This window comes from Cryptomeria japonica, chromosome 2 (assembly GCF_030272615.1).
Source record: "Cryptomeria japonica chromosome 2, Sugi_1.0, whole genome shotgun sequence".
NCBI lineage: Eukaryota > Viridiplantae > Streptophyta > Pinopsida > Cupressales > Cupressaceae > Cryptomeria > Cryptomeria japonica.
Window position 1 is genome coordinate 373,120,361 of NC_081406.1, and position 14,065 is coordinate 373,134,425.

The following is a 14,065-nucleotide window of genomic DNA, read 5'->3' on the forward strand; positions in this document are numbered from 1 at the left end:
GCACTCATTGATCTCTCAATTTCAATTATTTTTCCCCAAGTTTGGTAGAGTTTTGATCCAGAGTGGTTGTTTATTTTTATTGTTGGGAGGTTTAAAACATATCACTGGCTTTAACTTGCAATAGTATGGCTGCTAATTTAGCTGAGCGAGTTGTTGAACTTGCTAATGTGATAGCCACATTGACTGATAAAATCAATGATATTGCAATTCAACAGCTTCCTGGTCCAGAAAGCCACCGACCTTTATCCAAATGTGAAGTCAAAATTTACAATGGATCCCAAGATCCTTAAGTGCTCCAAACTTGGATCCTTGACATGGAAACATGGTTCGCCTATAATGAGACTGCCAATGTTGATAAGGTTCCTTTTGCCAAATTGAAACTCTCTAGTGTCGCGAAGGTTTTGGTCACTGGGCAGCAATATGCTCAGGACCCTATCACCACATGGAATCAACTTGTCATAGCCTTAAAGGATACATTCTATCCTTCAAACTATGAGCAGGAATTGCACATCAAATGGCTTCGCCAACGACAAGGACAACAAATGTCAGTACAAGATTATATCTACCAGTTCAATCGACTAAGAATACTACTTCGGGTGAAAGAACCAGTTGTTGCTCTAATCTTAAAGTTCAAGAGTGGCTTACAGGAACATTTGTTTAGGGAGTTGAAATATACTACCCTAGAATCTCTTGATGCTGCATTCAACCAAGCACAATCGGCGGAGGAAAATCTAGCTACCCTGTTTCGTGCATCTCGACCTTCATTTTCTACAAGTCTTCCAAAGGCTTCGAGTTCTCAGCCACAACACAAATTTTCCACAGATAAAAGTTCTTCTCCTTCCTCTTCTTTTCAGTCTCCTTCTGAGACTAAGAAATCTAAGTTTTGTACTTATTGTAAAAAAGGGACATGAAAAGTTTGAATGCTTTAAGTTGAAGAAGAAGAATCTGATTGTACAATCTCATGATGAGGAAAGCAAAAATATTCCCATTGAGACTTTTGGTGATGATAGGAATTATGATGAGTTGAAAGGTAAACTCAACAAGGTCACCTTAATGAATCATCATTCTACTTCAGGGGGACGTGGCAATTTGTTTGTCACTCGTGCACATTTAACACATAATTTTTTTGTGGATTGTATCATCGACAATGGCTTGCAGAAAAATTTGATTGTGAAGTCTATTGTTGACAAACTTCATTTGTCGATGGATCCACATCCTCATCCATATTCACTTGGATGGAAGGATAATGATTCATCCTCACAAATCACACACACTTGCACTATCTCTTTTGCATTTGGCCCCAAGTTTATTGATAAGGTCACCTGTGATGTGACCACCATGGATTGTTGTGGTTTGCTACTTGGTAAACCCTATTAGTATGATAGGAAAGCTCACTATGATGCCTTTAATAACACCTATACACTGCAACAAGATTATCAAACATACCTAATAAAATGTACTAAGAGCACAAAAAATCTAGTACTTAGTTGTAGATAAGCAAGAAAAGCTATAAATCAGGCACAAGAGCTTGCATTAATTTTTATAAGGCCACACTATGACAATTTTGAAGAAAAAATCATTATGTCTAAGCCACATTCTATGCTAGAAAATTGGTTGCAAGAATATTCACATGTATTTCAAGAGCCTAAAACACTTCCCCCAGAACAAGCGATCAATCACTCTATTGATCTTGTTCCTGCTGCATCTCTTCCTAATGCCCCAATGTATCGATAATCAATTGTTCAAAGTGATGAGATAAAAAGACAAATTCAAGATTTATTGTCTAAAGGCTTCATTAAACCAAGTACATCCCCTTGTGCTTCACCAATTTTATTCGTACTCAAAAAGATGGAACTTGGCGTCTTTGTATTGAATTCCGGGCACTAAATAAGATTACCATCAAAAATCGATATCCACTTCCACGCATTGATGACCTATTGGATCAACTTCAAGGTACAATTTTTTTCTCTAAGATTGATTTGAAAAGTGGGTATCACCAAGTTAGAGTTCAGGTAGAGGACACATGGAAGACGACTTTCAAAATCAAGATGAGAATTTTTGAGTGGCTTGTGATGCCATTTGATCTCACCAATGCTCTTGCCACTTTCATGTGATTGATGCATGAGGTGTTTCGTGATTGTTTGGACAAATTTGTTATCATCTATTTAGATGATATTCTCATATTTTCTAAGACTTGGAAAGAGCATCTTCAACATTTTGAACGTGTTCTTTGCACTCTTCAGCAGAACAATTTGTATGCCAACTTTTCCAAGTGTTCTTTTGGTCAGACATCTATCTCCTATCTTGGGTATATCATTGATACACATGGTGTTCAAGTGGATCCTGTGAAAGTGGAAGTTCTTTTCAAGTGGCCTACTCCTTCAAATATCACTGAATTGAGGAGTTTTCTTGGTCTTGCCAACTTCTACCGCAAGTTTCTTCTACATTACTCAGACATTGCCACACCTTTACACCAATTGAAAAAGACCAGTGTTACATTCAAGTGGATGGAAATTCACTCTCAAGATTTCAAAACATGGAAAGAAAAATTATGTTCAACACCTGTTCTTGTTCTACTAGATCTCTCACAACCTTTTGAGATTGAGATAGATGCTTCACAGTATGCATTTGGAGCTGTTTTGAAGCAAAATGGTCATCCTGTGGCCTATCATTCAGAAACTTTTTCTTCTGCTAAAAGGAACTACTCCACATATGATAAGGAATTATATGCATTGGTACAAGCCATCATGTATTGGAGGCATTATCTTTTGGGGAAAGAAACTATTGTTCACACTGATCACCTGCCTCAATTTCTTCAATCTCAGAATAAAATTGAAGAAGCCAGGCATATGAAGTGGGCTTCATATTTATAGCAGTTTCACTTGGTCATCAAGTATAAGAAGGGAAGCACCAACAATGTTACAGATTGTTTGAGTCGGCCTCCTACAACACATGTTTTAACTATAGTGACTACTTCTCATCTGGGATTTCAGACATGGTCTTCTCAGTATGCTCCAGATCCTGATTTTGGCATGCCATACACCAGTCTTCAGAATCCTTTAGCTTCCAATTTAACAACTTTTCAAGATTTTTATATCAAGGAAGGGTTACTCTACAAGTTGGATAAACTTTGTGTTCCTCGAGATCGTCGAGCTTCACTTCTCAAAGAGGCACATTCTACTCTTTATGGTGGTGATTTTGGCAAACAAAAAACACTTCATCATTTGTAGTGTTTCTTCTATTGGCCTCATATGCAGCGGGATGTTCTACATTTCCTCAAGAGATGTGCAGTTTGTTGCCACTCCAAACCAACCAACAGAAATATGGGCTTGATTATTCCTTTGCCTATTCCTTCTCGCCCTTGGGAGAGCATTTCCATGGATTTGGTTAGTGGCTTTCCATTGACTTCTCGTCATCATGATTGTGTTTTTGTGGTTGTTGATCAATTCAGCAAGATGGCTAAGTTAATTCCATGCCTCAAGACACCCAACTCTTCTTTGTCGCTGTTTGGAGATCTTTTGGTTTACCCACTAGTATTGTTTCTAATCGCGACTCATGTTTTGTGGGCTATTTTTGGCGATCTTTGTGGAAGATCTTGTGAGTTTCCCTTAACTTCTCCACTTCTTTTCATCCTCAGTCAGATGGTCAAACTGAAGTCATGAACCGAACTCTTATACCGAGTTAAAAAATTTATCATCATAGCTCTCTTGCCAAGTGGGATTTGAGCCTAACCCACATAGAGCATGCATACAACCGACCAGTTCACTCATCTACAGGTCACTCACCTTTTGAGGTATGTCTTGGTTTCCAGCCTTTGGCTCCATCTGAGTTTCCCTTATCCTTGCCATCTCCAGCCACTATGCATATTCAGAAAGAGCAAGATAAGGCCCAAGCCTTCATTTAACATTTGTAGAATCTTCAGCCCAAAGTAGTTCAAATTCTTCAAAAGACTCAAGAAAAGAAAAAACAACTTATGGATCGTCATCGTGTCCCTCATACTTTTCAAGTTGGGGATAAAGTTTGGCTATACTTGGATAAACATCATTTCCAGGAGAAAGCACATAGCAAGGTCAAGCCACTCCGTTATGGGCCTTACACTATTCTTCAGAAAGTGTCTGAGAATGCTTTCCGACTTGATCTTCTAGCTCAGTTGGGCATCCATGCTGTTGTTAATGTTGATCTTCTGAAACATTACCATGAGTCAACACTAGAAACTGAGCCTCCTGTCAACCATCTTGTAGATGTTATTCCTAATTTTCAGCTTCCGCTTGATTCTGATAGAGTTTTTGATACAAAGATTCATCAAACACAACATGGTTCCACAACTTCCTACTTTATTGCCAAGAAAGGTCAGCTTCCACATCAAGCTCGTTGGATCTCTCATCATCAACTCTCTCTGGAGCTTCATTCTCTTTTGCGAGCATTGGAGTCCAATGCCCATATTGTTGGGAGGAATGATGAGGATTTATAGGGTATGCATAGGATATATATAAGTTCTTATCTTAGTATTAATTTTATTTGTTTCATATCCTATGTAAGTGTCAAAAATAAAACATGAAACATGAAAAGTAAAATGTTAGTTTCCTAGTTGTTAGGAGGTTAGCATAAGCTAGTATATCATGGTTTTATTAGTTTATTTGTTATTCTTCTCCATCTCACGTTGAGATTTGGAAGAGTATATTATATCTCTTTTCTTTTTCATCTCACATGGAGATTTGGAAAATATTCCCAAATCCTTTATTTTAGGCATATTAATGCCTATATATTTGTAGCTTTCTCCTCACGAAGACATATTGGAATAATGAAATTTTGCAGCCTTATTTGCAGAGAAATTATCTTGTTTGAATTTGTTCTCTAACTATAGAGATTGTTATCTCATTTGTGGAATTCAATCTCTGTTTGTTTCTCTTTCTTTGCTTGTTCCATATCAACAGTCTTCCATGTTGAGGAATTTGTTTTTGTCACCGGTCATGTGGTGAGTGCAACCACTGTCAATTACCCAGTGTCCACACCAGTTTGAACTAGAGATCAGTGCCATATCACTTTCCTTTGTGTTATCTTCCTTTACCACTACAAATGCAATTCCATCTTCATCAGATCCTTCTGATTCTTCATCGGTAACTCCTTCTTGCTCTTGTCTTTGTAGCTTCTAAAATTATCCTTACTATCATTGTCAAGACATCTGGATGCAATATGACCTATTCTATTGCAGGAGAAACACTTCAAGGGAAGTTTGCCTTTATACTTTCCTTTTCCTCTTAGCAGCCTTCTTGCTAATAGAGCTTCAATCTCATCTTGTTCCTGTTCTTCAGATAACAGGTTGTCACATTCATGAGGATGACCGGTTCTTGTAGTAGAACTATTTCTGGTTTCTTTTCTTCTCCTTGTTGGTGCAGGTATCATTGAAGCTTTGAAGGAAACATCAATCATTGGTACACTGTTATCATAGTTGCTCAGTTCAAAGACAGTCAACTTACCAATCAATGAGTCAAGTGAAACACTAACTGTTCCCAAGGATCCGAGTTCCTGAATTGCAGAAACCCTTATGGCATATTGTGGTAGCAAGGTTCTCAAGATTTTGCTGACCACATCATCTTCTTCAAGCTTTCCTCTAGCACTTCTGATAGAATTTACCACATCCTTTATTCTTTTGCTATATTGTTCTATATTTTCTCCTTCTTGCATCATCATCTCATCAAATTTGCCTCTTAAGTTGTCCACCTTAGCCTTGTGTACATGAGGATCTCCTCCATAAACAATCTTCAGCTTATTCCACATCTCATAGTCTGTTTTTAGATCTTGAACTTCAACATACTCATTATCAGATAGAGTGCTAGCAATCACATCCATAGTTGCAATGTTGTCTTGCCTTTCTTTGATCTGATTTGCAGTGAGAAACCTTGTAGGTTCATTGTACTCTATGCTTACATGATTCCAATATTGATCTCCTAGGGTTTTTAGGTAGAGCTTCATTCTACCACACCATAAAGTGTAATTCTCCTTAGAGAACTTAGGGCCCTCCTTTCACATCATCTTGGATCTTTCCTTAAGCTGTTAAGCTCTTCTGAATCTAAGGACCAAATCTCTGATACCAATTTTTTGGTCCCTACTGGTGATTGAGAGGGGGGGTGAATTAGTTACCTACCGGTTATATAGAATTAAAATCTTTTACTCAAGTCTACACTAACTTAATATTCATCAATACAAACATTTATTGCAGGACAATATGCATGCATGAAAAGATACACAATAAAACCAAGAATTATCTCGTGGAAACCCAAATGGGAGAAAACCACGGTGTGAGTTGATGCTCACAAAATTTGTACTCTTCTGGAGCACACTCTGTAAGGAGCCATCCCTGTTAGGAGATTACAAAGACATTGTTAGGTGCCACCCAGTTAACGAATTTTCTTTAAGGCTTGTTAGTGCCTTTACCCTGTTAGAGGTAGCCTTGTTGGACTGAGGATCATCAATTAAGATGTCACCCGGTTAAGGGATTTTACAAAGGGACATGTTAAAGTCCACCTAGTTAAGGGATTTGAGTTGCAATGGTTAGAAAGCAACAGGAAGTTGATCTGCTGGAATATCTACTGATAGCTTGATTAGATCACAATGAAACTCATACTTTGTTGGCACCGGTTGTGTCTACTCTGCACTACACCGATTTTCTGCTCATACCCTTGACTTTGCACTCTATCGGTCCTCTGCTCATACCCTCGGCTCTGCACTCTGTCGATATAATTCACACACACTCTACTCTGCTAAATCACTTAGCACTTCCTCACTCTTCACTTTTCACTTTGGATCGCCTCTCACAGGATTTGCACTTTGCAAATTTTTTGATCAAAATGTTTTGCATGAGCTCAAAACACTTTATACTCCCTCTGTCATCACCTTCAGGTGTTTCCTTAATCAATGCAATCACAAATATCAGTAGATTTCAAATTCAAATCTTCCGTCTCTTTCTCTATGCGCCTTGCAACAATTCCACCAACTACTCATCCAAATCTGCCACGACATCCCCAAAAAATAGTGACTTCTGGGTCGAGTTCAGTCTTTTAAATGCGAACCAGAAAATCCGCACAAATCTCACCTTAACTGGTTGTTAATTTCTGTAGACTTCACTATCTATTTGTTTGATGATATCTCGCAATGACTGACTCACCTTTGGTCATCGCATCTAGCTTACCGGTCACTCTCTGAGATTCCCGGTGGATATCATCCTTCAACCTCTATCACCGGTGTAACTTTGTTATCTTCTGCCACCGGTCATTGATCACTAAGTAGACTGATCACTTGTCTGTCCAAAGAGCTCCGATCATGCATAAGACTACTAAACTTCAGTCTGAGTCAACTCTTGTGACTGCATCATCATGTCAACTACTTCTTATGGTGACTGCTTCTTTATCCGGTGGGAGTCCTGTTGTTTCTTATCCAAACATCCTTCAAGTTGCCGGTTGACACTAACTCACTTGTCAGTTGGAAACAATGCACTGCTAGCATATCACTTACCGGTCTGCAGTCCTTGCACAATTCCAAACTAACTTGTGTACCAGTGAAAGACATTTCCTCACTTACCGATGAATATCAAAGACATCTCATTAAGTTTGCAACAATAACAATACTGCACAAACATTTCTTGTATCGGTAACCATATCAATGACAATCACAATGCCAACATAACATATCATCTTTGTAAGATAAATCAATTGGCCAATGACTTTTGTAATCTAAAGGCTAGCAACATTTATTCAATTTAAATAATGCTAGACTATATCTACGCTATATTGGAATGATTGGTGGAAAAACTAGATGGGATTTTATTTATCATTTTGGATTGTGGTGTATTAGTTCAAATGTTTGGTAATTTTTCTTGACTTCTTAGTTGTAGAATGTAGTAAATCTACAAAATATACTAAGAGATAGTTTGAATTTTGATTTTTTGAAGTTAAAATTGAAACTCTATAGAAAATTTTAACTGACCCCATTTTGAGTATTGATACCTAATACAGCTTCCAAGCTATTTCCAAGACTATTTAATGGTTTCATGAGAGTTTTAGGGGGTTAATCTCATGGTGAATACGTAGAGGCTTTCATAATGTTTGAATGATAGTTACATACCTTAAAATTATCATGATTGTGTTCTCAACACTTAAATTCTCTAATTTCAGACATCTTTGCCACAATTATGTCAAATCGAGTGGGATATTCACAAGTTTAAAATACATTTTTGATGAAAATTTACTCATATACACATTTATTCAATTGGTTATATATTATAAAAGCTTAACTTGACTAATTTTAGAAGCATCCCCAAATTTGGGGACAAAGAGAGTACACACTATAAACATTATATATTTTTAAAAATTAGTGAAGAGATTGATAGTGTTAAACAAGTTAAGTTTTAAATTTAAACAATTGGATAATTGAACTTGAGGTTTTTGTATTAAACATACAAATGCGCACAACTAAATATGAAGAAATTCAAACCCATTCGTGAGAACTATCCTTTAAAATTCAAACCCATTGATACATTCCAAAGATTTCTTTCCAAGAATAAAGAGAGGAAATGGATATGAATTTTTTAACACATTCATGGCAAGAATCATTTGATGGCCCTTCTTGTTTTGGCTTGGGCGCGGTGCCTTTGCATCTTTCGACGAACCTCCATGTTCTTATTTCTCTACTATATTCGTTGTTCTTTTTGGGCCTGTTGTTGGCATTTTTGTGGTAGAGCAATTTGATCTAGTGGTTGCACAAGGAGGTGGTGATTTGGTTGCTACCTTAGTCTTCTGTGAGGCAGTTGGTGTTGTTTCCTTGGTTGTAGGAGGTACCAAGACATTAGTTTTTGGTAACAACAACCTCTTCTTTGTCGTTTTGGATTTCTTGGGGCTTCCTATCCAAATGTGTTCATTCTCTTTTGTGGCTTGCTTGGCCTCTCTAGATTTGGAACTCTATGTTTTGGTGTTCATTAGTTGTTGCATTCCTTCCCATTTTGTAGGTTTTAGTGCTCTGCTACCCTATTCTATGGGGTTGTTGGGGGCTTTTGATCCATGGGGGTTGGCATGTTTGTTGGGTTTTTTCTTTAGGGTTGCTTGTGTCCCTGTGGTTAGTGATTTTGGTGGTAGTAGTGCAAGGGTTTGGTCCCTTTTGTGGTGGCTTTGAGGCTTCCTTTGTCCTCATTGGGGTTTGCCTCCATCCTGGTTTGTGGGCCCTATGCTATTCTAGTTACATTTTTCTCTCAAGGGCTTATGATGTCTTTTCTCTAGTTCTCATCCTTTTCTCTCCTATTGAGGTGGAGATTCTGTTGGTGGGGATGGCTAGGGTTTGGCTTTCCTTTCTTCTTTCTTTCCTCTTCATTGATCCTATTGAGGTGGATGGATCTTCTATTGAGGTGGAGAGTGGCTTGGTGGGGGAAGTTGGAAGGAACTTCATGGGGGTTTTTGTTGTCTTGGTCTTGGTGGGAGGTTGTGTTGATATTGTTACCACCTTTCTTCTATTTCTTTGTCATAGTTCTCCTATGGAGGTGGAGACCTTGGTGGAGTTCAAGTTTTTTGTGTTTGATAGTTTTTGTTTTAGCATAGTTGAAGGTTTTGGGAGCCTTTCTAAAACCGAGTTATCTGGCAAGGTTATTATGTATTATTTATTTGTTAATGAAAGTGAAGGTTATGGGAGCCTTTTTAAAACCCATTGTTAAGGATAAGGGAGCTTGGAAAAACCCTTTGGTCATGTTTTTTCTGACTTGTCCTATCTATTGGTTTCGACCTTATGCTTTTACAACTAGATCCTTAATGCTTAGCTTGTTGTGTTTAGTTGTGGATTGGTTGTAGATTGTACATGTTCCTTATCTAACTGCAACATTTTATTTGTGGGTTCCGAATCCCCGTAAGATTTGAGGGGTTTCAAGTCCCTTCAAAAAAAATTGTATGGGGTTTTGGGTCCCCTCAAAACCTACTTTTCCCTTAATAAAAAATAATAGAAATGAAGTTGCAACTAAGAGACAATTTTTAGGGAATTTTAATTGACATGGTTGATAGCACAGAGTTTGAGAGCATGCAACATGCTATTGAAATCACACAAAATTTTATTGAAAACACATAAGCTCTAGTGACATCACACTTGTTTAGTTGTGTATTATAAGTTTTTAATATCTTGTATGCAAGTTTCTGGACTAGATTGTGTGAGCAATTTTTTACCATCAACATTTCTAATCTTGCATCCTGATGATGAATCGGAGAGTGTGATTCAAAACGTTGATGGTAAAAAATTGCTCACACAATCTAATCCAGAAACTTGCATACAATATTAGAATGGATTGTGGAAATCTGTTAGCTTTGAATTTTTAATATGTTGGAATCCTATAACATGTTATTTTTGACATGTTACAAACATAATTCAAATGTCTGGTCAATATCCAATTAGTTAAATTGGAGGAATTATTATAGCGAATTAGAATCTATGTATAATTTTTTATGTTTATTTATTTGATGTATGAAACCATTAGTCCTCTCAAACTTATAGATGTGATTTGTGACTATATTTTATGCATGACTATATTAGTATGAGGTCTTATGTAGATATGGATTCTATACTATCACTAGGTGTTATACATATATTGTATGACAAAGCTCTAGTTTAAGGTAAGGATATAAGAGGCATTGTTTATTGATCAAAATCATATGTATTAAGATTGAAGAGAACTTAAAATTCTTATTGATTTTGAAATACTTTAGTTGCATGATTGTCCAATCATCTAGGAAACCTTACAAATGTATTTATAAAAATTCTCTTAGTGATGTTGTAGAGAGTATTTTTTACTATTATAAAGAGTTCTCTTAGTGATGTTGTAAAGAGTATTTTGCTAATAATATTCTTGATACAATTTGTATGTACAACATTCTTGAAGAAATAATCAACATTTGCACATATTTCTAACAACCTTTATCAAAGGTTTAAAATAAAAAAACTTATGATGATATACATTTGGTTCACGTTTGGTAACATATGTGGTTTTTTTAAATTATGAAACATATATCTGTTAGTATAATAAAAAGGTGAAAGATCATAACTATTTTGATGCGGGTGAGTAAGAGACCACATAATGTGTGTGCATGGGTATCTAGTTTGTTGTCCAATACCATAGACATCTTCCACAGAATGTACTCCTAGCATAGAGGAATTGAGCATCCCTTATTGGTTGTGGGACAAGATAGTGAATATAAATAACACAAATGGACGAAGAAAAAGTCGAAAGAAATTAGGTTCAATTACTCCATCACATTCAAGTTGTGTCATGCGATGCCATCATTCAAGTTCTTACATGTGTGTAATATGGGATACCTAACTTGTATGCTATGAAGTCTAATGTGACTATCAAAGTGTGGAGTATCCTTTATGATAGTGATAATGGAGAGTTGGTACCAACATCATTGTCACACAATAATGATCAAGACTATGATAGTGTTGGATAGGAGGATGAGTGGTGATAGGAGGGGACATCTTGTATTGAAGTGTTTTAAAATTATTTATGAAATATTTTTTTGCAAATGTTTAGGAATTTTTTTTTGCAATGTTTATAAACTATTTTCATATTGTATCCATGATTAAATTTGATTTTGAAAGGATTTACAATTTTTACTGTAATAGTATTGATGGGTATGCCAATATTTTCTAATTTTATGTGACAAATGTAATCTTTGTACTTGTTTATATAAATAAATTTTTTACATATCTATGTGTCATTAACCAATATTAAACACATATATCTAAGATTCCAAGATAAACGGTTCATTGTGTGCATCCCTTTATTATATATGAGTAGAACATACAAAATTTTCAAATTAAGAGTGTTGAATGTAAAATTTGTTGCATGCATTTATAAATCTTGAAAATAGATATGAAACATGAAATTCTAATTCTGATATTTAAATACTTGTGAAAAATAATATATGATGATTAGAATTTACATTACAATGTTTTATGAAAATTTATTTTAATAGAATCTCTATGTTTCCAATAACTAAAATTGTGCTGTCTATCTTTAGACTACTCAATTACATTTGCTTGAAAGTTTATAAAGCCTTTTCAACAAATCCATTTTGTACATAACTTACAATCAAGACATTTCATGAGAACAACCTTTTTAATCAAGCCATTTTGTGCATGGAATTCTATTAGATGATATTTCTTTGAGGGATTATGTTAAACAGTTCACGTACCTTAACTACTCTTCCATATTTTTGATACATGTCTACCAAAGCATTTCCAACTATAATATGGATACATGTCTACCAAAGCATTTCCAACTATAATATGGATACATGTCTAGCAAAGCATTTCCAACTATAATACCTGACAAAAAAAACTTCCATATTTTATGCTTTGATGGATGTCCATGCCCTATTCCAATGCTCTCAATTTCACACAAGCAGGGAGGATGCTAGCAAAGGTTGTGGAATTTTGAGGCATTTTGTCAGACAATTCAAGTGCCTTGTCTATTCTACCCCATCTCCTATTATAATATCTAACAAAAATCATGGGATTTCCCCGCCTTGTTCCAAAGCTCCCATTTTGGCACAGGCAGGGAGGATGCTGGCAAATGTTGTGGAATTTGGTTTTACACCGACCAATTCCATTTGCTTGAAAATATCCTCATTTGACAGGTCGGGGAATAAGGACACTCATTGCCAATGAAAGAATTGTTAAGATGAAAAATCGAATTGAAAACAACAGATAAACAAAATTAACAATACACAACACAAACAATGAGACACACAGATTTATTGTGGTTCGGCAATTGCCTACATCCACACTTGAAGCAGGGGAATCAATCTATTAGTCACCAATCTGGTTTACATATACACAGCTGCAATTAGCTCCAGCAATTAACCTTTAGAAATGAATTACAATCAGCTCTTAAAGAGCTTGCAAAGAGATTATGAATAGCCAAGAGTTTTGGCGGCAAACAAGGAAGGAGTCTGTTGGACTTCAACTTCCAACAATCTCCCACTGAAGGCCAACGAACTGCTGCAACAAGTAGATTCCCCCACTCAGTTCTGCTATTAGTTATTGGAAAGGCCGAGAGAAGCTCGACAGAAATCAAACTTCTCCCAATTAACCACTTTAGTGAGCACATCAGCTGGATTCAAGTCGGTATGAATCTTATCTACATGAAACTTGCCTTCTTCGACCATATGGCAAACATAATGACTATGAACATCAACATGTTTTGACCGCGGCTGAGATGTCTGATGTTTAGTCATAAAAATTGCACTGCTGTTATCACAAAACAAAGCAAAATCTGATTGCTTCAAACCCAACTCGCTGAACAAGAGTTGTAGCCATACCATCTCTTTTACTCCTTCAAAAAGAGCTATGCATTCTGCTTCCGCAATTGATTGAGAAACTGTATGTTGCAATTTTGAAGCCCAACTAATCACTGCCCCGACAAATGTGAAAGCATAACCAGAAGTAGACTTTCTTTTGTCTAAGTCACCAGAAAAATCAAAATCGGTAAACCCTTGCAAAACTGCCTTGTCCTTTCCAAACCATAAACAAAAATCACAAGTACCTTTGAGATACCTCAATATATACTTAATCACCTCCCAATGTGATTTGCCCGGATTAGCCATAAATCTGCTCACCAATCCCATGACATGAGCAATGTCCGGTCGAGTAGACACCATAGCATACATGAGGCTTCCAACTACAGATTTGTATGGAATTTTATCCATAAACTCCTTATCTTCTTGTGTTTTAGGACACAATTGAGAAGACAACTCAAAATGAGAGGCTAAGGGTACACAAATAGACTTAGCATCCGCCATACCAAATCTGTCCAAGACTTTTTTAATGTAGTCTTGCTGAGATAGTTTGAGTTCTCTCTTTTTTCTATCCTGAAAAATAGTCATTCCTAGGATCTTCTTTGCTGCCCCTAAATCTTTCATGGCAAATTCCTTTGCTAAATGAGTCTTAAGTTCACTCACAATCCTCATGCTTGTGCTGGCCACTAGCATATCATCCACATAAAGGAGAAGAATGACAAATTTGCCATTAGGAAGCTTCT